General features: G+C 42.9%; 1 pseudogene; it reads right to left on the minus strand.

Moving 5' to 3' along the window:
• LOC112224745 overlaps positions 1–26,591 on the minus strand; it is a 72,007-nt pseudogene that overhangs the window by 8,599 nt on the left and 36,817 nt on the right.

Here is a 26,591-nt window from a genome sequence, read left to right on the forward strand (position 1 = left end):
ATTTTATGCTGGCCGCGCAATACCAAGTGCGCCTAGTGTGGTCTCAGTCAAATGAGCCATAGGCTATTCTGATGTACTGTTCAGTTTGAGAGGTAGAGCGCCAGGATGAGAAGGAGGACCGGAGGTAAGTTTGCTACTGCTATAACAGATTTTAATATAAAAAACACATTTCGTTACCCATAATGAAGCTATTTATCAGAGTTATTTGACCTCACAATAAGGCATATTCCAGAAATGTACACTACTATGAAGCGGCAGCCGCAGATGGACAGCGCATGGGTTCTGAAAGTAGGCTCGTGAAGGCCTAAATCATTTAAACAGTCTTCATTTTAATTTGACTTTAAGCTACTAACAATAAAAGGGCTTTGTGTTGGAACCCATTTCTTCCTATTCAAGAAATAAGAGGTAGGCCTACCTCTTTGACAGACGAAATCATAGTCTACAATCAATTGATACCACGTTCATCAATAGGTACCACGTTCATCTGTACAAACAATAGTATGCAAGTATAAACACCATGGGACCACGCAGCCGTCATACCGCTCAGGAAGGAGATGCGTTCCGTCTCCTAGAGATGAATGTACTTTGGTGCGAAAAGTGTAAATCAATCCCAGGACAACAGCAAAGGACCTTGTGAAGATGCTGGAGGAAACAGGTACAAAAGCATCTATATCCACATTAAAACGAGTCCTATATCATCATAACCTGAAAGGCCGCTCAGCAAGGAAGAAGCCACTGCTCCAAAACCTCCATAAAAAAGACAGATTACGGTTTGCAACTGCACATGGGGACAAAGATCGTACTTTTTGGAGAAATGTCCTCTGGTCTGATGAAACAAAAATAGAACTGTTTGGACATAATGACCATCATTATGTAAGGAGGAAAAAGGGGGAGGCTTGCAAGCCGAAGAACACCATCCCAACCGTGAAGCACACGGGTGGCAGCATCATGTTGTGGGGGTGCTTTGCTGAAGGAGGGACTGGTGCAGTTCACAAAATAGATGGAATCATGAGAGGGGAACATTTTGTGGATATATTGAAGCAACATCTCAAGACATCAGTCAGGAAGTTAAAGCTTGGTCGCAAATGGGACTTTCAAATGGACAATGACCCCAAGCATACTTCCAAAGTTCTGGAAAAATGGCTTAAGGACAACAAAGTCAAGGTATTGGAGTGGCCATCACAAAGCCCTTACCTAAATCCTATAGAACTGTCACGTTCTGACCTTTATTTCCTTTGTTTTGTCATTATTTAGTATGGTCAGGGCGTGAGTTGGGTGGGCAGTCTGTTTGTTTTTCTATGATTTGGGTATTTCTATGTTTCGGCCTAGTATGGTTCTCAATCAGAGGCAGGTGTCATTCGTTGTCTCTGATTGAGAATCATACTTAGGTAGCCTGGGTGTCACTGTGTGTTTGTGGGTGATTGTTCCTGTCTCTGTGTTTTGCACCAGACAGGGCTGTTTTGGGTTTTCACGGTTCTTGTTTTTGTTAGTTTGTTCATGTGAAGTGATTTATTAAAACATGAATCAAAATAACCACGCTGCGCTTTGGTCCTCCTCTCCGTCAATGGAAGAAATCCCTTTCAAGAACATTTGTGGGCAGAACTGAAAAAGCGTGTGAGCAAGGAGGCCTACAAACCTGAATCAGTGACACCAGTTCTGTCAGAAGGAATGGGCCAAAATTCACCCAACTTATTGTGGGAAGCTTGTGGAAGTCTACCCGAAAGATTTGACCCAAGTTAAACTATTTAAAGCAATGCTACCAAAAACTAATTGAGTGTATGTAAACTTCTGACCCACTGGGATTGTGATAAAATAAATAAAAGCTGAAATAAATCATTCTCTCTACTATTATTCTGACATTCTACATTCTTAAAATAAAGTGGTGATCCTAACGGACCTAAAATGGGGAATTTTTACTAGGATTAAATGTCAGGAATTGTTAAAAACTGAGTTTAAATGTATTTGGCTAAGGTGTATGTGAACTTCCGACTTCAACTGTATGCAAGCCGTTTCATATGACAGAGATGAACATCTCCGTTAGAAAGAGGGAAAAGGTAAATATGCTGGTAAATATATGTAAAGCTACTGTAGGATAGGTTGTTAATGACTAAGACTGTGCATTTGGCTTCTGGACAACAAAAGAAAGTTGATATGAAAAGCAGTAGTGGACAACAAAAGAAAGTTGATATGAAAACCAGGAGCGAAATGCTGTGAAACTTTCTTGGTTTCTAGCTTACACCTCGATCACACCGACAGAGTTTTGCATTTTGGTGCACTAAAAGTACATTCATTTCCAATGGAACGCTTTAATTGCGTTGCAGAGGTAGTTGCAGTGCGTTGTGTGTGGTGCATGCCTTGGATATATCAAACGTATGTGTCAAATTGTATGCGTAGACGGCTTGACAGAAATGGTAGCAGAAGGTTTGTGTTGAACTTTTGATGCTGCGTAACATTTGCCGTAATAACACTGTCGGTGTGATCTAGGTGTGTTGTTGTTAACCGTTTAGTGCTGCTCCTCTCTCTCCCACTGCTCCACTGTAGCCTGCATCTGTGAGCTGCTCATTCTGACTAGAGAGAGCCTTTAGTTGAGGTAAGAAAGCTACTTTCAAACTCTATAAACTCACTGTACATTACTATTTTCGGCAAAATAATAATTCCGGTCGACCTGTTTAAAAACAGACAAGATTTGTTAAATTCTGACACTAATTTAACTCCACTAAATTATGCAAATTCACATATACTATTGTCATGACTGGCCTGTTCGGGTCAGGTTACCGTGGACCACACTCCTACAAGAGACATCTCTCACACCCGCTGGAGGGGGAGAGATCAAGAGGTATGTAGGTGGGGGTTTTATGACACCTCACGCCCACTGTAAATCTTAAGGCAGCAGACAAAATCCCTTTGTCCTCTCACTGGAGGAATGGAATGTATGATGGGCCTATGGAGAACCTACCTCAGAACAGTAACATGCAATAAATGGACATATTGTCCATATGTTTCGTCAGCCAAAATGGTAGTAATGTCAATAGATGGAATATGAAAATGAATGTCGTTTTTGTTATGTTATTAAAAGTGAAATGACAACGTTATAAATGGAAACCTTAGAAACATTGTAACTTGAAGAGGTTTGACAATATTTACCTGATGTTTGCATACTGTATGCTGTGTGGAAAATATCTAGATCCAAGAGAATGTTTTTGTAAAGATGAAATCTGAAGTTAGTTGTCTAAATTGGATCTGAGTAAAATCCAGACCTCGTAACTAGTTACGCCCAGAGAACTTGCCCTAAAATGCAGAAACGCCCATTTCTGACCTGAGGTCAAAACACATGAGTTAAGAATTAACATGACTAGGTGACCATGAGCTGCAGCCAAGGTCCAATTAGTTGTAACCCCAAAACGCAACACCCCAAAACGCAACACAACATTGAAGACAAAGGAACCTTTAACAATTTATGCTACGGATGAGTAGCTGTGTCTACTCTCCAAGGAATCGTGTGTCTACACTGCTTTCATTCCTGCGCTGGAGCCCTGAGCTACATGGCTGGCAGTCCTCAGAAGACCCCTTCAGAACAAGGGTGCGGAAACAGACCACTAAGAGAAAGGACACTGACATCGTGTGGACAGTCAGAGAGTTACACCCGGTAACAGCAGAAGCGTCGCCATCAGAAGAGAATTCATAACTCGGTCCACGAGGAGATACCGCATCGGGGACCTTCGACACGTAATTACATCATTATATTCTGACCCATAAGAGCTGCATTTCTGGGCAAGGTTAGGGTTAAACTAAGCATAGTTTACAAATGTACCCAAGTGTGCTTTTCTCTCGTGCACTCTCTCTCTCTTTTTTGAAATCCCCATTTTGTGTAACACGATTCATATTGTGTTGGCCCGCTAGGGACCTGTTTCATTGTACTAAGTTCTAATCAATAGCCTAGACTGTGTTTGTGTATCTTATCATTTTAGCTTGATAGTAAATAAATAATCAACTCAATTGGTGTGGTACAGACTTAGTGGGACTCGGGTTTGTGCGGATTCCTGGATTATGCGATGTTCAGAATGAGACTGTAGAGGAAATGTATTAATTAGCGACTGATGTAAAATCGATATTCTGAGTTAATTTGGGAAATAGAAACTCAATAAAGCCAAACTTTCCCATGGTGCCCCAGGTTACTGAGTTAATAATCACCTGATTAATTTAATCACGTAATTATAAACAGTTAAACATTCGATGAACAGCAGTCATCACATTAATCAAACCAACGTCACGACACTATAAACTGATAAGCATAAGCACTGGTCAAATGTATTTCTGGCAGCTAGCTGAGTAACTTATGGCTTGGGGGTAGAAGCTGTTAAGAAGCTTTTTGGTCCTAGACTTGGCGCTCCGGTACCACTTGCCGTGCAGTAGCAGAGAAAACAGTCTATGACTTGGGTGACTGGAGTCTCTGACAATTTTATGGGCTTTCCTCTGACATGTCAATTAAACAGGTCCTGGATGGCAGGAAGCTTGGCCCCAGTGATGTACTACAGTCTACAGTCTGTAGCGCCTTACGGTCAGATGCCAAGCAGTTGCCATACCAGGCAGTGATGCAAACGGTCAGGATACTTTCGATGGTACAGTTGTTGAACTTTTTGAGGTTCTGGGGACCCATGCCAAATCTTTTCAGTCTCCTGAGGGGGAAAAGGTTTTGTCGTGCCCTCTTCTCAACTGTCTTGGTGTGTTTGGACCATGATGGTTTGTTGGTGATGTGGACACCAAGGAACTTGAACCTCTCGACCCGCTCCACTACAGCCCTGTTGATGTTAATGGGGCCTGTTTGGCCCGTCTTTTCCTGTAGTCCACGATCAGCTCCTTTGTCTTGCTCACATTGAGGGAGAGGTTGTTGTCCTGGCACCACACTGCCAGTTCTCTGACCTCCTCTCTTTAGGCTGTCTCATCATTGTCGGTGATCAGGCCTACCACTGTTGTGTCGTCAGCAAACTTAATGATGTTGTTGGAGTCGTGTTTGGCCACGCAGTCGTGGGTGAACAGGGAGTACAGGAGGGGACTAAGTAAACAAGCCTGAGGGGCCCCAGTATTGAGGATCAGCGTGGCAGACGTGTTGTTGCCTACCCATACCACCTGGTGGCGGCCCATCAGGAAGTCCAGGATCCAGTTGCAGAGGCAGGTGTTTAGTCGCAGGTTCCTTAGCTTAGTGATGAGCTTAGTGGGCACTACGTAATTTACTATTCTTACAGTTTGTTTTTGAAGGTGCAGAATGCTGTGTATGGATGATCGACAGGGGGGTTCTGTACAGATGAGCAATGCCAGTGGAACTCTGGGACGCAGCGGAATTTAGCGGCAAAAAGGTTGAGTGAGATCTGTTTCAAACATCACAAACCAAGTGACAAGTTCTCTGACAGCACCCCAGTCGCTTCTCCATCTCTACCTCCAACTCCTGCATACCACTCCCAAAACACACTTAAGAAGAGTTTGGAAGAGGCCAATGTTCCAGTGGGGAGCCTTCTGCACACGTGCATCAAAATGAAACAAAACAGTCATCAAGTTCCAGCAGCAGCCTCATGGTGAACACGGCATCAACATGCAAGTGCCAGAAATGCTTGCTATTTCATGACGTTTTTGTTTACCTGGAGACGTGTAAATGTGCCAGCTTGGAGGTCACTAAAGCACAGAATGCCTCCAATGCATGGTATGATGCACGTAAACTTCAGATCACTGCTAGGCTCAGCAAAGAAGGTTCCTGTGCGCACCTCAACAAATCCTGACAACGTTGCATCATTGTGCAAAATGTTACGCAGCATCATCTGGATGTGTGTAACAGAAGTTCAACATTCACTTAATTTCTGTCAAGCCGTCTACGCATACAGTTTGATGCTTAGGTTCGACAAATCCCAGGTATGCACCACACAGAACGCACTGCAATTGCCTCTGCAACCGCAATGCTGCAAGGCAAACCCAGCGTTCCATTGGAAATGAATATACTTCTGGTGTACCAAAATGCAATGACACAGTCGGTGTGATCGAAGCGTAACTCCAAATATGTTCATCTATGTGGTATCTAGGCTCAGGGCCTAATACTTCTGTGTTTTTAAATAGTTATTATTTTTTGTGCCTTGTAAAGCTCTCTCTGCCAGCTCTACCCTATCATTTTTTGTTGTCTTGCATAGTTCTCTTCATATGCACATTTAGCTGATTGTATTTGCATAATTCTTGGTGTTTTTTTATGTCTTGCCTTGTACAGCTCTCTTCGTACATGTTTTTCTAATGCCTATGATTTGAATATTTTTATTGTACCTTGAATAGCTCTATCTTTTCATATGGCACTTCATGAACTTATCTAAGCATACCGTAACTCATCTTTCACATGGCAAATTATGGTGTTAATAAAAACAATATGAAATTGCACTGACATTTTCTTTGATATTTAACATTTTGAAATTAAGGACAAGGAGGCATGTCTAAGCTTTTCAAATGTGTTTGATTCTGGGTTTGGTTTTCAAGGGCACAAATTAAGAAAACAGTGTGGTACTTGATAAACAGTTGTCTTCTCTCTTGGTCTGTTAGACATTTTGGTGTTGAAGAAAATGTATTGTAAAAAGATTTAAGAAGGCATGTGTAATTGTCAGGAACAGGCAAAGTTACAGTACATTTCAAATGTAGGAACATTGAAATTATTCAGATTAAATGGCAAACTATATATACACAGTGCTTTTGGAAAGTGTTCAGACCCCACATTTTGTTACGTTACACCTTTATTATAAAATGGATGAAATGCTTCCCACCCTATCAATCTACACACAATTCCTCATAATGGCAAAGCAACAAAAAAAAAACATTTTATTTAAGAACATTTCTAAAAATAAAAAAACAAATATCACATTTACATAAGTTTTCATACCCTTTACTCAGTACTTTTTTGAAGCAACTTTGGAAGCGATTACAGCCTCGAGTCTTCTTGGGTATGACACTACAAGCTTGGCACACCTGTATATCTGCCAGGTTGGATGGGGAGCGTCGCTGCAAGGCTATTTTCAGGTCTTTCCAGAGATGTTCAATCAGGTTCAAGACCGGGCTTTGGCTGGGCCACTCAATAGACTTGTTCCGAAGCCACTCCTGTGTTGTCTTGGCTTTGTGCTTAGGATCGTTGTCCTGTTGGAAGGTGAACCTTGGCCCCAGTCTGAGGTCCTGAGCACTCTGGAGCAGGTTTTCATCAAGGATCTCTCTGTACTTTGCTCCGTTTGTCTTTCCCTCGACCCTGACTAGTCTCGCAGTCCCTGCTGCTGAAAAACATCCCCACAGCATGATGCTACCACCATGGTTCACCGTGGGGATGGTACCAGGCCAAAGAGTTCACTCTTGATTTCATCAGACCAGAGAATCTTGTTTCTTATGGTCTGAGAGTCCTTTAGGCACCTTTTGGCAAACTCCAAGCGGGCTGTCATGTGCTTTTTACTGAGGAGTCGCTTCCGTCTGGCCACTCTACCATAAAGGCCTGATTGGTGGAGTGCTGCAGAGATGGTTGTCCTTCTGGAAGATTCTTCCATCTTCACAGAGGAACTCTGGAGCTTTGTCAGAGCCATTTAAGAATGATTGAGGCCACTGTGTTCTTGGGGACCTTCAGTGCTGCAGAAGGGGTCTAATACTTTCTGAATAAACTGTATGTACACAGTATCTCATGTGGATGAAATTAGTGTATAAAGTTACATTTCAGATGTCTGAATATTCTCACTGCTCACTCGGCATCCTCGTGGGTGATCTCACACTGCATGTTAACAAGTGCTGCACAGATTCTGAGGACATTGTCCATTTTGTGTGTCAGGTTAATGGGAACCGTCTGGGAGAGGATTTTGAACACCCTGAGTCGTCTGATAACTCTCTCAACATTAGCTATCCTTCTCGTGCTTGTGACATCCTCATCAGACAGCTGGCCTCCTGAGTGAAGGCTGGTTTGGCAAGGTTGACCTTCCTCTCATACAGCAGATCTCGGATGGTGAAGCCCGTCTGCCATAACTTCATCACCAGGCCTAAGGTATTCCAAGAAGCCAGAGTTTTGGGTGATGAAGTTGTCACTGCATCTGCCTCCATATGCAGGAGAGATGAACATAACGAGTCCACATAGAGCAATGGCAACCAAATACTTGAGAGTATTGCTGGAATAATATTTGCTGTATACTTACACTCTATGTGCTTTCTGAAGAGTGGTTTCAGAGCAGTCGATGATGCAAGTTGGTGTTCTGTTTGAAGCACTGAGGCAATGTGTTCTGGATTGTCTCGCCTCGGCAGCCATGGAATGTAGATCCTCATGTGCTCCTCAATTGCGTCAATCCAGTAGAATCCAGTAGGATTCTGCTCATTACTCCCTGGGACACAGCAAAGCATTGTGGGAGCATAATTACAAGATTGTTATTTTTATGCACCAAATAGTTGTTTTATGAAATAGAGTAAGGTTCTTGGAACTCTCTTGCTTCCTTTCTGAGTTAATAACAGAGAGGAGTCTTTTGAAGCTTGGGCTGGCAACTGTTAAAGAGATGGTTTGACTCTTGCTTCCTGCAGTTAGTCTGCTAGAGACAATGACTTGGTGATAAAAACCTAAGAGCTGGAATTCCATAGACAAGATGTGGTGTGTGTGACCCAAGATACAGATAGCCTGGAAGAGTTTAGAACAATGCCTCATCGTCTAACCTTCCTGGCATCTGGGAAACTAAGCCGGATTGGAAGTAAAACAACATCCCGTGCAGATAACATGGAGATGGACCAAGGAGGTCTTATCGGAAGGTTGGCACCAGGCTGACTACGCATTTTTTGGTCCTATGTAACATCTGTTTTTTCATTATCAGTTAAGCACTCGGCAACACACTTCAGAGTGTGGGGTCGACGGTTTCATTATTGCAATAATTAATTGATATCGCATAATGATTGTTTGAAGAAATGACACAGTCTCTCTCACTTGAATATAATATTCCACCACAGCTTTCAGCAAGATCACCCTGGAGTAGATTTAGCTTCAGCTAGGTGATATGCATTTGGAAGTTAGCTGGGTAGAATATCCACTGAAATACTACATGGTTAGGGCTGTTGTGACCGTATTACCGGCACACCAGCGGTCACAAGTCATGAAGCCAGTCCAATTCCACATTTAGTCATGGTAATTAGGCTGCTGCTGGTCATAAGTACCCTACCAAACTTGCTAACTGCCTGGTACTCAGCACTCTATTGTCCCTCTAATCACTCTGACATCAATGCAAATGTATTCGGAAATCTAATCAAACATTTCATGAGAGTCCATGAGCTCATGTTGAGCAACATTTCTATAGGCTATGCAATTGCGGGAGAAAACAGAGTGATGGCCGCTAATAAAATGAGAATCCCATCATCTTTCTATAGGCTAGGCCTACTATATTTATTCCTCTAATTTCCTAATATTAAGTACATTGCTTATATCTACAACCAGAGTATAGCCTATCTGACTGGCACGAAAATAAACGATGGGGGAAAATGCCCTCCATTCGTTATTTAAGTGCATAGATGACATGTATTTTTTCCCCATTGCCCCCGTTTCGATACAGGTGCATGATAATGGTCCATTCTAAATCAAAACAAATGTCACACATATTATTTAGTGGGATCAATGGCTCTGCACCACCACATTGGGCTTGTTTGTGGCAGGTGGGCTTGTTGACTGGTTCTCTTGACAGTTAGCTAGCTACGGTATGTTAGGAGTTAGGAGTGGCCAGCTAACTTCTGTCTGATTCAGGACACCCCATCTGTGACCGTAGCTAGTGAGTATTAGCTAGTTAACAGCTACCTGTATGTGTTGATGTCCTGATGAGATGTCGCATTCTGGTCTGTACTGGAGCATCATAGCCCAGCCACTTCTCAGGGAAAGGATGCTCTTCAGTCAGCCTCTTGTCCACAAAGCGATAGGAACACACAATTCTTTGAGCCAAAGCCAAAAAGACTCTTCGTCCTTAGGAGGTGGGTGCAAATCAAAAAGGCGCTTCAGCGCACTGATGATCTCAAAAAAGATTTGTGGTCAAAACACTCCTGTTCCATGAACAGCTTCCGAATCTGCCCGTTATTTTGGCATCCCCTAACCAAACATAAAATGCCCGTTTTGAATGAATTCATGTTTGGGAAGTTGTGAGAAGCGATAGGGAGTTAGTTAGCGTCAACCTATTGGCTGGAAGCGACTAAACGGAAGTCCTCTCCAAAAATGTTTAATAACACCTACTCATTCAAGGGATTTTCTTTATTTTTTACTATTTTCTACATTGTAGAATAATAGTGAAGACAGCAAAACTATGAACTAACACATATGGAATCATGTAGTAACTACAAAAAAAAGTGTTAAACAAATCAAAATATATTTTATATTCTTTAAATTTGTCTTGATGAAGGATTTGCACACTCTTGGCATTCTCTCAACCAGCTTCACCTGGAATGCTTTTCCAACAGTCTTGAAGGAGTTCCCACATATGCTGAGCACTTGGCTTCTTTACTTCACTCTGCGGTTGGACTCATCCCAAACCATCTCATTTTGGTTGAGGTCGGGCGATTGTGGAAGCCGGGTCATCTGGTGCAGCACTCCATCACTCTCCTTCTTGGTATAATATCCCTTACACAGGGCCATCCATTTTCATTTGAGAGAGGTCAGATTTTCTCCAGGTATCCCTCATAAATAACATACAGTCCCTTATGGGTATGCTTGTAAATATTAAGGACTGGGGAGCCTTTCAGGATTAAAAAATAAACAGAATGGAGCTAAGCACAGGCAATATCCTAAAGGAAAATCTGGTTCAGTCTGCTTTCCACCAGATGCTGGAAGAGGAATTCACCTTTTAGCAAGACAATAATCTAAAACACAAGGCCAAATCTACACTGAAGTTCCTTACCAAGAAGACAGTGAGTGTTCCTGAGTGGCCAAGTTACAGTTTACTTATATCTGCTTGAAAATCTATGGAAATGGTTGTCTAGCAATGATCAACCACCAGTTTGACAGAGCTTGAAGCATTTTGAAAATAATAAAATGGGCAAATATTGAACACACGTGTGCAAAGCTTTTACAAACGTATCCAGAAAGACACACAGCTGTAATCGCTGCCAAAGGTGATTCTAACATGTATTGACTCGCGGTGAGAATACTTATGTAAATGAGATATTTCTGTATTTAATTTGAAATACATTTGCAAAGATTTATAGAAACATGTTTTCACTTTGTTATTATGGGGTATTGTGTGCAGATGGGTGAGAAAAAAAAACATTGAATACTTTTTGAATTCAGGCTGTAGCAACAAAATGTGGAATAAGTGGTATGAATACTCTCTGAAGGCACTGCATATTAATTGATTACTGGGTGGATAGAGAGAAGGATGGATGGATGAGTGTTATTTGACTCTCACCTGGAAGCAGTTGAGTTCATCGTCACTGAGGATGTGGTCACGGTCCTGGTCTGAGATGCTAAAAATGCGACTGAGTGCTCGGACTCACATTGGCTTTAACTGGAAGTAACAGACACAGATACAGTTAACATTAAACCAAGCAATATTCCACAATAAAACCAGGTCATTCCACAGGTATAAGCTAAAGCAGGGGTGGGCAATTCCAGTCCTCGAGGGCCCGATTGGTGTCAAAGTTTTGCCCCAGCCCCAGCTAACACACCTGACTCCAATAATCACCTAATCATGATCTTCAGTTTAGAACCCAATTTGATTAAGCAGCTGTGTTTGCTCAGGATGGAGAAAGAGTGGGACACCCATCAATTCCCTCGAGGACTGGAGTTGCCCACCCCTGAGCTAAAGCTATCCCCAAAATATCCTCCCATCCCCAAAATGTCTGACCTGTTTGTCTTCCGGGTCATAGAGCGGGGCGGTGGGGTGGAGCACAGCCTTCTGAGCGTAGTAGAACAGTTCAGAGATGTTCTTTAGGTTCTTGGCAGAACACTTGGGAGGGGAAAGTCAATGTCAGGTTTGGCTAATCATAGGTGTGTTCAAATAAAAACAATTTCATTAATTATTGCTTGCATCAGATCGGTGTGAGGAATTTTTGGTGTGAAATCAGGACATTGCGTTTGAGCGAGTGAGTGAGGCAGGCAGCTGAAGAGAGAAGATTGTGTTTGAGAGGTGAGCCTCACCTCTACACAGGTCTCAATCTCAGAGAACTGGTTCATGATAGGTAGAATGATCTCCATGGAGCTCCCAGAGCGCAGGTCCGATTTATTACCAACTAGGATTATGGGAACTCTGTGACATCATAAGGAATTAACATTAAGATCAAAAGGTATCTAATGCTTTATGACACAAAGGCCTAAGATGCTAGTTGAGGAACAACACTTTTAGGCAAGGACAACTTTAAGAATGCTTAAAGACAAAGGGCACTTAAAATGTACTGCACTGACAAAAATGACTGATGATTGGTTGAAAGAAATTGACAAGAATATTGTGGGTGATGTACTGTTTCACTGCAGCCTTTGATATTATAGATCCTGAGCTGTTGTTGAGAAAACTGTGTTATGGCTTTTCAACCTCAGATTGCCATATCGTGGATTCAGAGCTGTCTAATAGAACTCAAAGGGTTTTCTTTAATGGAAGCTTCTCTAATGTTAAACATGAAAAGTGTGGTGTACCACAGGGCAGCTCTCTAGGCCCTCTACTCTTTTCTATTTTTACCAATGACCTGCCACTGGCATTAAACAAAGCATGTGTGTCCATGTATGCTGATTCAAACATATACGTATCAGCAACCACAGCTAACAAAGAGTAGCAGTCTGTTTTGGAATGGGTGGCAAGTAATACACTGTTCCTGAACATCTCTATAACTAAGAGCATTGTATTTGGTACAAATAATTCCGTAAATTCTAGACCTCAGCGGAATCTGGTAATGAATGGTATGGCTATTGAACAACTTGAGGAGACTAAGTTACTTGGCGTTACTTTAGATTGTAAACTGTCATGGTCAAAACAAAGATTCAATGATTGTAAAGATGAGGAGAGGTTGGTCCGAAATAAAGAGATGCTCTGCTTTTTTGACACCACACTCCACAAAGCAAGTCCTGCAGGCTCTAGTTTGATCTGGATTATTGTCCAGTCATATTGTCAAGCGCCGCAAAAAAAAGACCTAGTTATGCCGCAGCTGGCCCAGAACAGAGCGGCTCTTCACTGTAATCAGAGGGCTACTATTATTACTATGCGTGCCAGCTTCTCTTGGCTGAGATTTGAGTAAATACTGACTGCATCACTTCTTGTTTTTATAAGTAACATTGTGTTGGAAATTCCAAATTGTGTGCATAGTCAACTTACTTACTTACACACACACACACACACACACATTCAAGGAAACGTACAATATTATACTGAGCCATGAGGACATGGAACTCCCATGTTATATAGTGCAAGTGAACAGCAAACCTGGTTTCAAAAAACAAATAAAGCAACACCTCACGGCACAATGCCGTGTGACCTACATGCTGTGTGTATGTAATGACACACAGCATAACTGACAGATCTACACACACTTTACATATGTTTTTAAATGTACTGTATCAGTCAAAAGTTTGGACATACCTACTCATTCAAGGGTTTTTCTTTATTTGTACTATTTTCTACATTGTAGAATAATAGTGAAGACATCAAAACTATGAAATAACACTTATGGAAACATGTAGTAACCAAAAAAGTGTTAAGCAAATCAAAATATATTTTATATTTCAGATTTTAAAAATAGCCACCCTTTGCCTTAATTTGCACACTCTTGGCATTCTCTCAACCAGCTTCACTTGGAATAATTTTCCAACAGTCTTGAAGGAGTTCCCACATATGCCGAGCACTTGTTGGCTACTTTTCCTTCACTTTGCGGTCCGACTCATCCCAAACCATCTCAACTGGGTTGAGGTCAGGTGATTGTGGAGGCAAGGTCATCTGATGCAGCACTGCATCGCTCTCCGTCTTGGTCAAATAGCCCTTACACAGCCTGGAAGTGTGTTGGGTCATTGTCCTGTTTAAAACAAATGATAGTCCCACTAAGCCCAAACCAGATGGGATGATGTATCGTTGCAGAATCCTGTGGTAGCTATGCTGGTTAAGTGTGCCTTGAATTCTAAATAAATCACTGACAGTGTCACCAGCAAAGCACCTCCACACCATCACACCTCCTCCATGCTTCACGGTGGGAACCACACATGCAGAGATCACCTGTTCACCTACTGCGCGTCTCACAGACACAGCAGTTGGAACCAAAAATCTCAAATTTGCTCATGAGAACAAAGTACAGATTTCCACCGGTTTATTGTTCATTGCTCGTGTTTCTTGGCCCAAACAAGTCTTCTTATTGGTGTCCTTTAGTAGTGGTTTCTTTGCAGCAATTCAGCCTTGAAGGCCTGATTCACGCAGTCTCCTCTGAACAGTAGATGTTTAGAGGAGTCTTACTTTAACTGTGTGAAGCATATATTTGGGCTGCAATCCTCTGCAGCAAAGGTAACTCGGGGTCTTCCTTTCCTGTGGTGGTCCTCATGAGAGCCAGTAATCACAGCTTGACGTTTTTTGTGACTGCACTTGAAGAAACTTCCAAAGTTCTTGACATTTTCCGGATTGACTGACCTTCTGGTCTTAAAGAATTTATGGACTGTCATTTTTTTGCTTATTTGAGCTGTTCTTGTCATAATATTGACTTGGTATTTTACCAAATAGGGCTATCTTCTGTATACCTCCCCTACCTTGTCACAACATAACCGATTGGCTCAAATGCATTAAGGAAAGAAATTCCACAAATGAAATTTTAACAAGGCACACCTGTTAACTTCTTGGATATAGGGGGCGCTCTTTTAATTTATGGATAAAAAAAAAAAAACGTGCCCGTTTTAAGCGCAATATTTTGTCACGAAAAGATGCTTGACTATGCATATAATTGACAGCTTTGGAAAGAAAATATCTTTGCAGTTGGAAACGTCAGAGTGTTATCTGTGAGTGCCACAGAACTCATGCTACAGGCGAAACCAAGATGAAACTTCAAACAGGAAATGAGCAGAATTTTTGAGGCTCTGTTTTCCATTGTCTCCTTATATGGCTGTGAATGCGCCAGGACTGAGCCTGCCCTTTCTGTCGTTTCTCCAAGGTGTCTGCAGCATTGTGACGTATTTGTAGGCATATCATTGGAAGATTGGCCATAAGAGACTACATTTACCAGGGGTCCGCCCGGTGTCCTTTGTCTAAATTGGTGCGTAATCTACAAGCTGCACGCAGTCATTGAGAGGAGACTTTCAACGAACGATATATCATGAAGAGATGTGAAAAACACCTTGAGGATTGATTCTAAACAACGTTTACCATGTTTCAGTCGATATTATGGAGTTAATTTGGATTCGTTTTGATGACTGAATTCTTTTTTTTTTTGGTAGCCAAACGTGACGCACCACACGGAGCGATTTCTCCTAAACAAATAATCTTTCAGGAAAAACTGAGCATTTGCTATCTAACAGAGAGTCTCCTCATTGAAAACATCCGAAGTTCTTCAAAGGTATGATTTATTTGAATGCTTTTCTGGTTTGTGAAAATGTTGCCTGCTGATGCTAAATGCTACGCTAGCTGTTACACAAATGCTTGTTTTGCTATGGTTGAGAAGTATATTTTGAAAATCTGAGATGACAGTGTTGTTAACAAAAGGCTAAGCGTGAGAGCTAGCATATTAATTTCATTTGCGATTTTCATGAATAGTTAACCCTTGCGTTATGGTAATGAGCTTGAGGCTGTATTCACGATCCGGGATGGCTAGAATCAAGAGGTTAATGCATTCCAGGTTACTACCTCATGAAGCTGGTTGAGAGACAAAGCTGTCATCAAAGCAAAGGGTGGCTACATAAACAAATCAAAATATTTTAACACTTTTTTGGTTACTACATGATTCCATGTGTTATTTCATAGTTTGTCTTCACTATTATTCTACAATGTAGAAAATAGTAAAAATAAAGAAAAACCCTTGAATGAGTAGGTTGTGTCCAAACTTTTGACTGTATGTAAATTAAATTGTAAACTCTTGTCTGTAATGTCTTTTCGTAATATGTCATCCCCCGTAAGACGAGTTGACGCCATTGGCGGCAGTTAATGGGGATCTTAATTCATCGAATTAAATAAAAACACACCAACTTCTAAGCACAAGCACAGGTAATTGAAACCACAGTATTTTCATACTTGTTCCCCTTCTCTGCTTTGCCGTTTACCAAGGGGATCCATTTTGTTCGGATCTGGAAGGTGAGTGCATAAGAAATTACAACAAAACACTAATAAAAGTTCTAATTTGTCATACAGGGATGCAAACCAGTCACCTTTCTGCAAAATTCGCCATTTTGAATCCAAAATGTGACCTATGTGATTCGTGTGGATCTGATAAAAGTTTGGGAGGGAGGCATTTGGATCATTACTACCTGTGAGCGAACAAGTGATGCGCATTTGGAGCAATACCAGCTGAATCCAGGAATGTTGTCACGGTCTTCCTCTTCATCTGAAGAGGAGAGGCAAGAAGGATCAGAGGAACAATATGCGGCGTGGTATGTGTTCATAGTGAATTTTAATAAAGAGAACACTGAACACTATACAAAAGAGTAACAAAAAAACAATAAACCAAATACGACCGTGAAGCTACAAATGACACCTGTGCTGACACAAGCCACTAACATAGACAATCACCCACAAACAAACAGTGCAACCCAGGCTACCTAAGTATGATTCTCAATCAGAGACAACTAATGACACCTGCCTCTGATTGAGAACCATACTAGGCCAAAACATAGAAATCCCCAAATCATAGAAAATCAAACATAGACTGCCCACCCAACTCACGCCCTGACCATACTAACTAAATACAAAACAAAGCAAATAAAGGTCAGAACGTGACAACTGTGTTAAATATTTAGGAATACATCTGTCAAAAAAACACTTAGTCAGACAACATTTGAATTTCTCTCCTAAAATTAAGAGAAATAAAAATAGATTTAATAATTGGCTACAAAGAGATCTTTCTATACTTGGGAGAGTACTTCTGTCCAAGGCAGAGGAACTGTCTCGTTTTGTGTACCCCTCATTATCGTTATGTGTAAATCCAGCTACTTGTAAAGAGATCAATAAGACCTTTCTTGACTTCATCTGGAAAAATAAGTCTCAAACTAAAAAAATATGTCCTTTCTAACAAAAGAGCTGAAGGCGGTCTAGAAGTGTTGGACTTTGTTGACATAAATAACCCTTTCAAGATAAACTGGTTGAAAAAATGTTTGCTCGATACTGATTCAATATGGTATTTCATTCCAAGTAATGTCTTCAATTTTTACTGAAATGTAATTATATTCCTGAAAGATTACCTGCTAAATTGGCTATGTTTCACCAACAAGCTTTACTGGCCTGGAAAATATGTTTCCTGCACAATTTTTCCCCTCAAAGCTCTTTTGTGGAATAATTCAGACATAACTGTAAGGAATAAGTCATTGTTCTACCCTGTAATATTTGTGTTGTGGAGAAATGACCAGGCAGGAGACTGGAGTACAGTTAGTTTTCGTTTAGTCAAAACCCCTCGTGCTCTACAGTTCCCGGCACCCCAGTGCGCATGTGCATTTCCTATTAGGTGTAGTAACGTAACACTGCCGTAATGCATTACTGCTTAGTAACAGCACAGTAACTAATATAAACAGATGTAGATCCCAGATACTACACTCCTCCCCCATAGTGTTTAACTCCCAGAGAACAAGGTAAATATGTTAGGTAACTACTAATGCAATATCTGAACAATGCATTCTTAAACATTTTTCAACTACTGGGTTGAAGCAGACTTTTCAGAGCCCAGCACAAATCCAGGGGATTATTCTGCCCCGAAGATGGAGTTTGTGTCCTAATAACTAACCCAGGTAATGTCCTTTTTCTTTCCTTTTATCTAGGACATATTTAAGTGTTTGTTTTACTGTCCGTTACCTCCTTAACCAGCTCAACTCACAGGTCAAGCTTTTGAGGTGTCCTTCGCTGTCGAATAGGATATCTCGCTCCTCCTGGGCTTCCTGTGGTGGGCCAGGTTCGGGTGGAAGGTCAGGCTCTGTCTCTCCCATACGTCCACAGTCAGGAGAATAGTCCTGGGGGTCATTATTGTTCTTGTTCTCTCGGCATGTCTCTGCTGGGGCGTTGGACCGTAGCAGATGATCCACATGAACGTTGACCTGGCGTTGACCAATTTGGACTTGATAAGTCAAAGGTCCTCTGCGTTGCAAGATCACACCTGAGTTCCACAGGTGCTTAGGGTGTCTGAAATCATGTACCATCACCCTATCTTCCTCTTTGAATTCTCTGACATTCTTTGAGTGTCTGTCATGAGCTTTCTTCTCAATTTGAGCATAACTTTCTCACTTGGTGACAGAGTCCGTGATGCAAATGCAATAGGGTGTTCTTCACCTGACGGTAGAACATGTGAGATGACGGCTCCTACTCCGTATGGAGATGCATCACACGCGAGTCTCAGCTTCATCTCTGTGTTATAGTGGGCAAGCCACTTGCTCTTTAGCAGACGCTGTTTGCATGTCTTGAATGCTTCTTCGCATTGTGGGGACGACCAATTCCACGTTGTATCGGCCTGCAGCAGTTGGTGAAGTGGATGCAACAATGTGGACAAGTTTGCCACAAACTTTCCGTAATAGTTCAGGAGCCCCAAAAATGACCTCAGCTCTGAGATATTTGTGGGTGTTGGTGCATTTACGATTGCTTCCACCTTGCTGTTGGTTGGGTGCAGGCCTTGTGCATCAATCTTGTATCCGAGATACTCCACTTAGTCCTGGAGGAACTCACACTTGCTGCGTTTCATTCTCACTCCATATTTCTCCAGTCTTGACATCACTTTGTCCAGCACTACAAGGTGCTCTCCAATGGTTGGTGCTGACACGAGGATGTCATCCATGAAGCACACAACATGGTCTACACCGTCCAAGATCTGATCCATTGTTTGTTGGAATATCGCTGGAGCTGTCGAGATTCCATAGGCCAAGCGATTGAATCTGAATAGCCCCTTGTGTGTATTGATGGTCAGATACTGTTCTGACTCCGGATCCAGCTTCAGTTGCTGATAAGCGAATGCCAGGTCCAGCTTACTCAAAACCTTCCCACCAGCTAGAGTGGCAAACAGATCTTCAGCGTTTGGTAGTGGATATTCCTCTGGTAGTATGCAGCGATTTACTGTGACCTTGTAGTTACCGCACATTCTGACGGTCTTGTCTTTCTTTGGGACTACAACAATCGGAGCGGCCCAGTCACTCCTCGCTACTTTCGTGATTGTTATTCTTCTCTAGGCGGTCCAGTTCCTTCTCTACTGCTTCCTTAAGAGCATAGGGAACCGGACGTGGTTTGTGAAAGATAGGCTTGGTTCCTTCTTGCACTCTGACTTTTGCTGTGAAGTCTTGTATTTCACCGTAGCCATCTTTGAAAAGTTCTTTGTGCGTCTCCAGCATGTTAGTGAGTGTAGCCTGACTCACTGGTTTGTCATTTCTGAGACTGAAGATTTCTCCCCAGTTCAACTTGATCTTTTGTAGCCAGTTTCTGCCCAGCAAGGCTGATTTTTCTCCTTTAACAATGACAAGCGGTAGCGTCCACTCCTTTCCCTCATACCAGACTGGTACCTGGATCTGCCCTAACACAGGAATAGTGTCACCAGTGTATGAAGAAAGGCGGATGGACGCGGGCTCTCTTTCAGTTTTTCTTTGTAGAGTCTCCCTGGAACCAGAGATACAGACGATCCGGTGTCCAGCTGCATTTTTACTGGTTTTCCCGCTAACTCCATGTTGAGATAGATTCCATCTTTTAGTTGTTGAGCTGTGTACACTGTGAACAGTTCCACCACTGTTTCAGTTGTACCTTCCTCTTCTTGTGCTGCGTCTGACACTTTGTGCGCTCTTGCTGTGCGTTTCGAGGCTTTACACACTCTCTGTAAATGTCCAACCTTTCCACAATTGTGGCACTTTTCATTTTGGAATCGACATTCACTGTGCTGATGATTATCTCCCCCACATCTGTAGCAACTTGGCTTAGACCTTTGAGATGTGGGCTGCTTTGTTCTTGTGTAACCTTGAGGACGGAACTGAAAAAAGTGTGACCTTTGTGAGCTTTTTCCACCACGTGCATCACTGACCTTGTGAACACCTTTCTGACGTTCTGCATGTCCCGATAACTCAATAGTATCCCTGTGGGCAAGCTCGAGTCCAAGTGCTATATCACAGGCTTTCTTAAAGGTCAGGTCCTTCTCTGACAGGAGCCTTCTGTGATATGCTTCACCTGTGAGACCACATACAAACTTGTCTCAGAGAGCATCATCAAGAAATTGTGCAAACTCACATGTACTTGCAAGCCTTTTCAAAGCAAGGATGTAGTCAGCCACGGTTTCCCCTTGACTCTGGTGACGTTGGTAAAATCTGAAACGTTCTGCAATGAGAATTGGCTTAGGCTTGAAATACCTTGCAAGAGTTTCAGTCAGTTCTGCATAGTTCAACTCCACTGCTTTCATTGGTTCAATGAGAACTTTCAGCAATCCATACGCAGTTGGACCCAAAACACTGAGAAATACGTCTGCTTTCTTTCCATCTTTGATTTCATTTGCAGCCAGCCAATGCTCAAAACGCTCCAAATAGGAATCAAAATCCTCTTTTGTAGCCTCAAACTCTGGTACTCGACCAATGGTTGCCATTTTCACAGTTGATTGTTCAGTTTCCTTATTCCTTGTATTCCTTAATTTTCATCTAATTCTTCACTTCAGAAGTTTCTGCAATTACTTCATTCACTACACTCATTTGTAATAATGTACACACCGTGTTACGTTCCTTCTTCCTTTTTCTTCTTGCCAATATTTCTCCACTGAGATCGCCTAATTTCAATGGGTTCAATGAGACAGTTTTTTAAATTTAACCACCAGAGGGCAGTGTCGCTATTCTGGACTCCAATAGTCTTGCTACTTGGCAGCTCCTGAATACTTTACTAGCAGTGCTAGCAGTGCTTAGCCTTCTCTACTGGTGAAAGAAAATAAAAAATAACTGACGAATTACATAATTATTTTGAGTTTCATTACTCACGCAACATTCTTCCTCGTCGCCACTGTAATATTTGTGTTGTGGAGAAATGACCAGGCAGGAGACGGGAGTACAGTTAGTTTTCGTTTAGTCAAAACCCCTCGTGCTCTACAGTTCGCGGCACCCCAGTGCGCATGTGCATTTCCTATTAGGTGTAGTAACGTAACACTGCCGTAATGCATTACTGCTTAGTAACAGCACAGTAACTAATATAAACAGATGTAGATCCCAGATACTACCTACCCCAACTGGCATGAGGGGAATATTGACTTTGTTCTTGATATTTTCGACAACAAGGGTAATATTCTCACATATGAACAATTTATAACATTGAACGAGTTTCCAATACCCTTCAGAGAGTTTATTTCTGTGATCAAATCCGTTCCCAGTGGTCTAACTACACGTATGAAAAGTCATCTTACATTTTGGGAATGATCAAAGTTTATCCAGAACTCAGATTGGAAGGCATGGAATTACTTGAGAAATCTTGTTGTAATAAATATATAAGACAAATTCTTCATTCACAAAACCAACTTACACGGAGAGGAAAGTTTCTGGAACATGCTTATTCCTGACATTGTCTGGAAAAATGCATGGTTAAGACCTTACAAATACTGTATACCAAACAAAGTTAAGGAAGTGCACTTCAACATTTTGCACAAGATATATCCATGTAATTCTATGATTTCCAAATTTGTGGCTGTTGATGATATCTGCGTTTTCTGTGAAAAAGGTGAGAATCTGTCTCACTTGTTCTTTGAATGTAAATTTGTGTCCGAATTTTGGGAAAACCTTGCAAAGTACTTATTTACCATTATGAACACTGCCTATAATTTTAACATAAAATATATAATATGTTACTATTGCAATGATAACAAAACCACTGAAATGATTGTTCATTTTTTAAATTCTTGTTGCCAAATACTTTATACACAAACAAAAATTCCAAAATTCTATACCAAAATTACCAATTTTTCTGATTGAATTTAATTCTTATTAAAACACGAACCCTAGTGAATAACAAAACGAATAACAGCTTCATGAATCATTATAATAAGATATTTTCAGAGTGAATATAATTGCACTTCAAGTTTTTTATTTTATTTTATTTATAATTTTTGTATGTTTGAGCACTGTTAATACCTGTGTTTGGTTTGCTAGACATGTTTGATGTAGCAATGTAAGTTGCTGTATTATGAATAAAATAAATGTATTTAAAAAAATAATAATAATAAAGAATACTGGCTGTATCCAAGGCTCAGCCAATCATTCACGTAACAAAATGCAGCACGCGACTGAAAAGACAAGAGACAACCAATTGGCTAGTGCTAGTGCTAGTGCTAACCAACATCAGCGTGCTTTCTGGAAAGACAGCAGAGAGTGGAAAGGCAGCTTGCCAGTTACAGCAGCACGTCCCCTGAACGATAACAAAGAGGTAGGTGAGAAGCCTGACCATGGAGACGGGGGTGAGAAGGTGATGAAGCGTACTTCATGAGCTGTAACCAGAAAGTTTGAGGTGAGGGAGAAAGTGTGGTGGAACAAGTATTGTTAAGTATCTTGCTAGCTGGATCGAATTCTTCGTTAGCTAGCCAGAGAAATGTTGAGCAACATTAGCCAACTTAACTGATCAAATAATTGAGTTCATGGTGTGAAAGTTAGCTGGCTAATAAAGTCAGACAGCTAACGTTACAACATCAGATGAGCTAACGTTAGTAACCTAACCAATTCGCTATAGTATTAACTGGTATACGACTCCTTGCAGTTCCTCAAGTAAGATTCCAAGAACACAGGATGAGATGTTACTATCCTTTGTGCAAGCACTTCCAATAGTTAATGAACAGTGAGCCTGGTGAAATTTGGGGAGCGCATCGTCAGTAGTGTACCTTTGGTTCCTAGAGTGTTTCGGCCTTTCACACTATACACCCTCCCCAAAGGCGGCCAGCGACAGGGTGATCAATCCTATGCTTGGGTCTCATTCCCAATTAGTCATAGGAGTTGCCTTGTTGTTGATAGCCAACATCCCACGGGACTATGCATGACAGGGTCGTCCTCCTCCCTGAGTCAAGCATTGTTGACCGCATACCTCCTGGCCCTCTCACTTCGGGGCCCAGCTGGGGTCTTTCCTCTTCATCCAGAGCCACTGACTGCTGCCTTCTGCCGCCTCCGATACAGCTTTGATTGCCGAACGCTGGCTCTGGCCCTTAATTCCCAGGTCTCTGAGCAGTCTGGTTGTAGATGTTGCCACAAAACCTCTGCAGCCCACCTCCACTGGTCGGACTTCTGTGTTCCAGCCATGATGCCGTGCAGCTAGATCGGCATAGCGCAGATGTTTTCGCTCATAAGCCTCATCTACTGAGTCCTCCCAGGGTACTGTGAGCTCAATGATGAAGACCTTCTTGAGGGAACAGTACCAGAGCACCATGTCAGGTCTTAGGGTGGTGGTTGCGATCTCCGGAGGAAACACAAGTTGCCGGCCAATGTCAGCTAGCATTTTCCAGTCGCGGGCCAAGCGCAGCTGGTCTCGCTCTAATGGTGTAGAGCCGCTCTTCGGTGGTTTAGCCCCTTCGCGGACAAAGTTCGTCCGTAAGGGGTGTGATGCTGCTGGGGGTGGTAGGGAGTTGGTGGCAGCTCGCTTGTCCTCCAGGGCGGATGCAAGGTTTTTAAGGACTTGGTTGTGACGCCAAGTGTAGCGTCCTTGGGTGAGGCTTGTTTTACACCCTGTGAGGATGTGCCTGATGTTGGCTGGCATGGAACAGAGGGCACAGTCCGGATCTTCACCATACCATTGGTGAAGATTAACTGGTGTTGGAAGGACATCATATGTTGCTCTGATGGAAAAGCTCAACCGCCTCGCTTCTTTGGCCCACAGATCCTTCCAGCTAATCTTTCTCTTCTCCACACTGTCCCATCGAGTCCACTGTCCCTGTTTGGAAAGAGAGACTGCCTTGGCCCACCTTGCAGCCTCCTCCTGATTGCGTACTTCCTGCACTACCATCTTTCGCCGCTCTGGTGCAGTGGCCTTACTCCAAGCAGCACAGCTAGTTAGCCCAAGGCCTCCTCTCCCTTGCTGAACATGAACCACAATGTCAGCATGTCTGAGGGCTGCTGTTGCCTCCTGGACTGCTTTTCCTGGCCTCCATTTGCACCCAGTTGCCAAGGTCGGCGCGTTGTTGCACACCACTGGGTCTCGAGAGTCATTCAGTGTCATCTGGAGTCTGGTTTTTGCACACTTGAATTCCTCTGTTAGGCTGGTGAGGGGCAGCTTGAGGACACCATCTCCATAGAGGCCCATGGTGGTAAGGCATCGTGGAACTCTGAGACACTTCTTTAAGTAGCCTGTGACTCCTCTTTCCATCTTCTCCACTGTTAAGATTGGAACCTCACACTGCTAGGGGCCACAACACCCGGGGTAGGAGACCAAACTGCAGACACCAGGCCTTTAACTTTCCAGGTAGCTGGGTGTTGTCGATGGTCTGTAGGCTACTACTGATATCTTTGCGCAGCTGTTGCACCTGGTCTTTGTCCTTCATGCTTGCATCATACCACCTTCCAAGGCTTTTTACCGGCTGCTCAGACACGGTTGGGATTTGGTCATCTCCGATGAAGAATATCAGGTCAGAGAGTACTCCCTTCACAATCGAGATGCTGCGTGACTTGGATGGTTTAATCTTCATACGGGCCCAACTGATGTTCTCCTCGAGTTTTCTGAGCAGTCTCCTGGTGCATGGGACAGTGGTGGTCAATGTTGTAATGTCGTCCATGTAGGCTCTGAGTGGAGGGAGGCAGAAACCAGAGTCGACTCGCTGTCCACCAGCAACCCATTTTGAGGATCTGATAACCTCCATTGCCATTATGAATGCCAACGGAGAAATGGTATATCCCACCATTATACCTACATTCAGGCACTGCCATGAGGTGCTGAAGCAGAACTGCAGATCCTGGAAGTACGACTTCATCAGGGTTGTGATGGTGTCCGGTATGTGGAAAAATCTGAAGGCAGACCACAGGAGTTCATGGGGCACAGAGCCAAATGCATTGGCGAGGTCGAGGAAGACTACATGGAGGTCCCTTTTCTCCACCTTGGCCATTTGGATCTGGTGCCAGGTCATGCTGGAATGTTCCAAGCAGCCAGAGAACCCTGATATTCCTGCCTTCTGTACAGATGTATCGACGTACACATTCCTTTGCAGGTACTCGGCCATCCTCTGGGCAATGACCCTAAAGAAGATTTTACCCTCGACATTCAGTAAGGAGATTGGGCGGAATTGGCTGATTGTTCACTGCATCCTTCTCCTTAGAGATCAGGACCCCGCCTGCCCTACACCACACTTTGGGTATCATCTTCTTCTGCCAAGCTGTTCTCAGAAGCCTCCAGAGGAACCTCAGGACGTCTGGTGCGTTCTTATACACTTTGTACGGGACTCCATTTGGCCCCGGGGCTGATGCTGTTCTTGCCCGTCAAACAGTTTTTTCCACCTCTTTCCATGTCAGAGGGTTGGTCTCAATAAGATGTTCCGGGGGTTCAATGGGTGGGATATCTGATGGGATGGCCAGATGTTCATGTCGCTTTGAGTCAAAGTTTGTTGTTTTCAGGTGCTCCTCTAGGTCTTTCTTTGTTGTTTTTAGAGCTCCACTTTTCCTTTGTGAAGAGACTTAAGGAACTTGAAGGGATCTTTATAGAATCGAGTTCTAGTTTGTTCTCTCTTCCTTCTGCGTTTCCGTAGGTTCTCTGCTCTACGGAGGGATGCCAACCGGGTTTTGATGTCAGCCTGAAGTGCCCCTATGCCCTCCTTTTCCACTTCCGAGGCCTTCTTCCACTGTTTCTTAAGCTGTCACCTTTCTTGAACGAGGCACTTGATTTCTTGTTGCCTCCTGGAAACTAGTGGGGTTGGAACCTTTCTCCCGCCTTTTGCCTCTTCCACTCCAAATCTTTCTGTCCCGTACTCATAGATGATGTCCCCCATCCTCTCCAACTTCTTCTCCACTGTGCCTCGAAGTTTCGAGTAAGGTCAGTATTCACTGTTTCCCACAAATTCTTGTCACTGGCGCCAGGCCACTTCACATACGGTCTGTGCCCTGGTAGTCTCCTCTCGACTGCAGGTCTGGGAGGCTGGGTGAGTTCCACTCCTATTGTTGGTTCCACCTCAGTTGTTACTTCGGTGCTTGAGTTTACGTCCTCCATGACAGTGGTACTGATGCACTGCAAACTATGGTTTGCGTCCAGTTGCTGTGCTTCATTTGACTGATTTGATCGCTTTCGCAGAAAGTAATCAATGCAAGGCCTCTGTCTCTCTTTACCCAAACACCCCTTCTTCCCCTGGTGGATCCTCAACCCATGGTGTGATGTAACTTTCCTCCAGACACATACCTGCATCTGTTTGTGGCCCGCTGTTGCAATGGAACTTGTGACAGTTGCTGTGGTGTTCTCTTGTGCTGTGATCTCATTACTCGTAGTCGTTTCCAGTCCAGTCGTTACCATGTTGTCAGCCGATGAGTCATCTTCCGCTCTCGAAGA

This window comes from Oncorhynchus tshawytscha, linkage group LG25, assembly GCF_018296145.1.
Source record: "Oncorhynchus tshawytscha isolate Ot180627B linkage group LG25, Otsh_v2.0, whole genome shotgun sequence".
NCBI classification, from domain to species: Eukaryota; Metazoa; Chordata; class Actinopteri; order Salmoniformes; family Salmonidae; genus Oncorhynchus; species Oncorhynchus tshawytscha.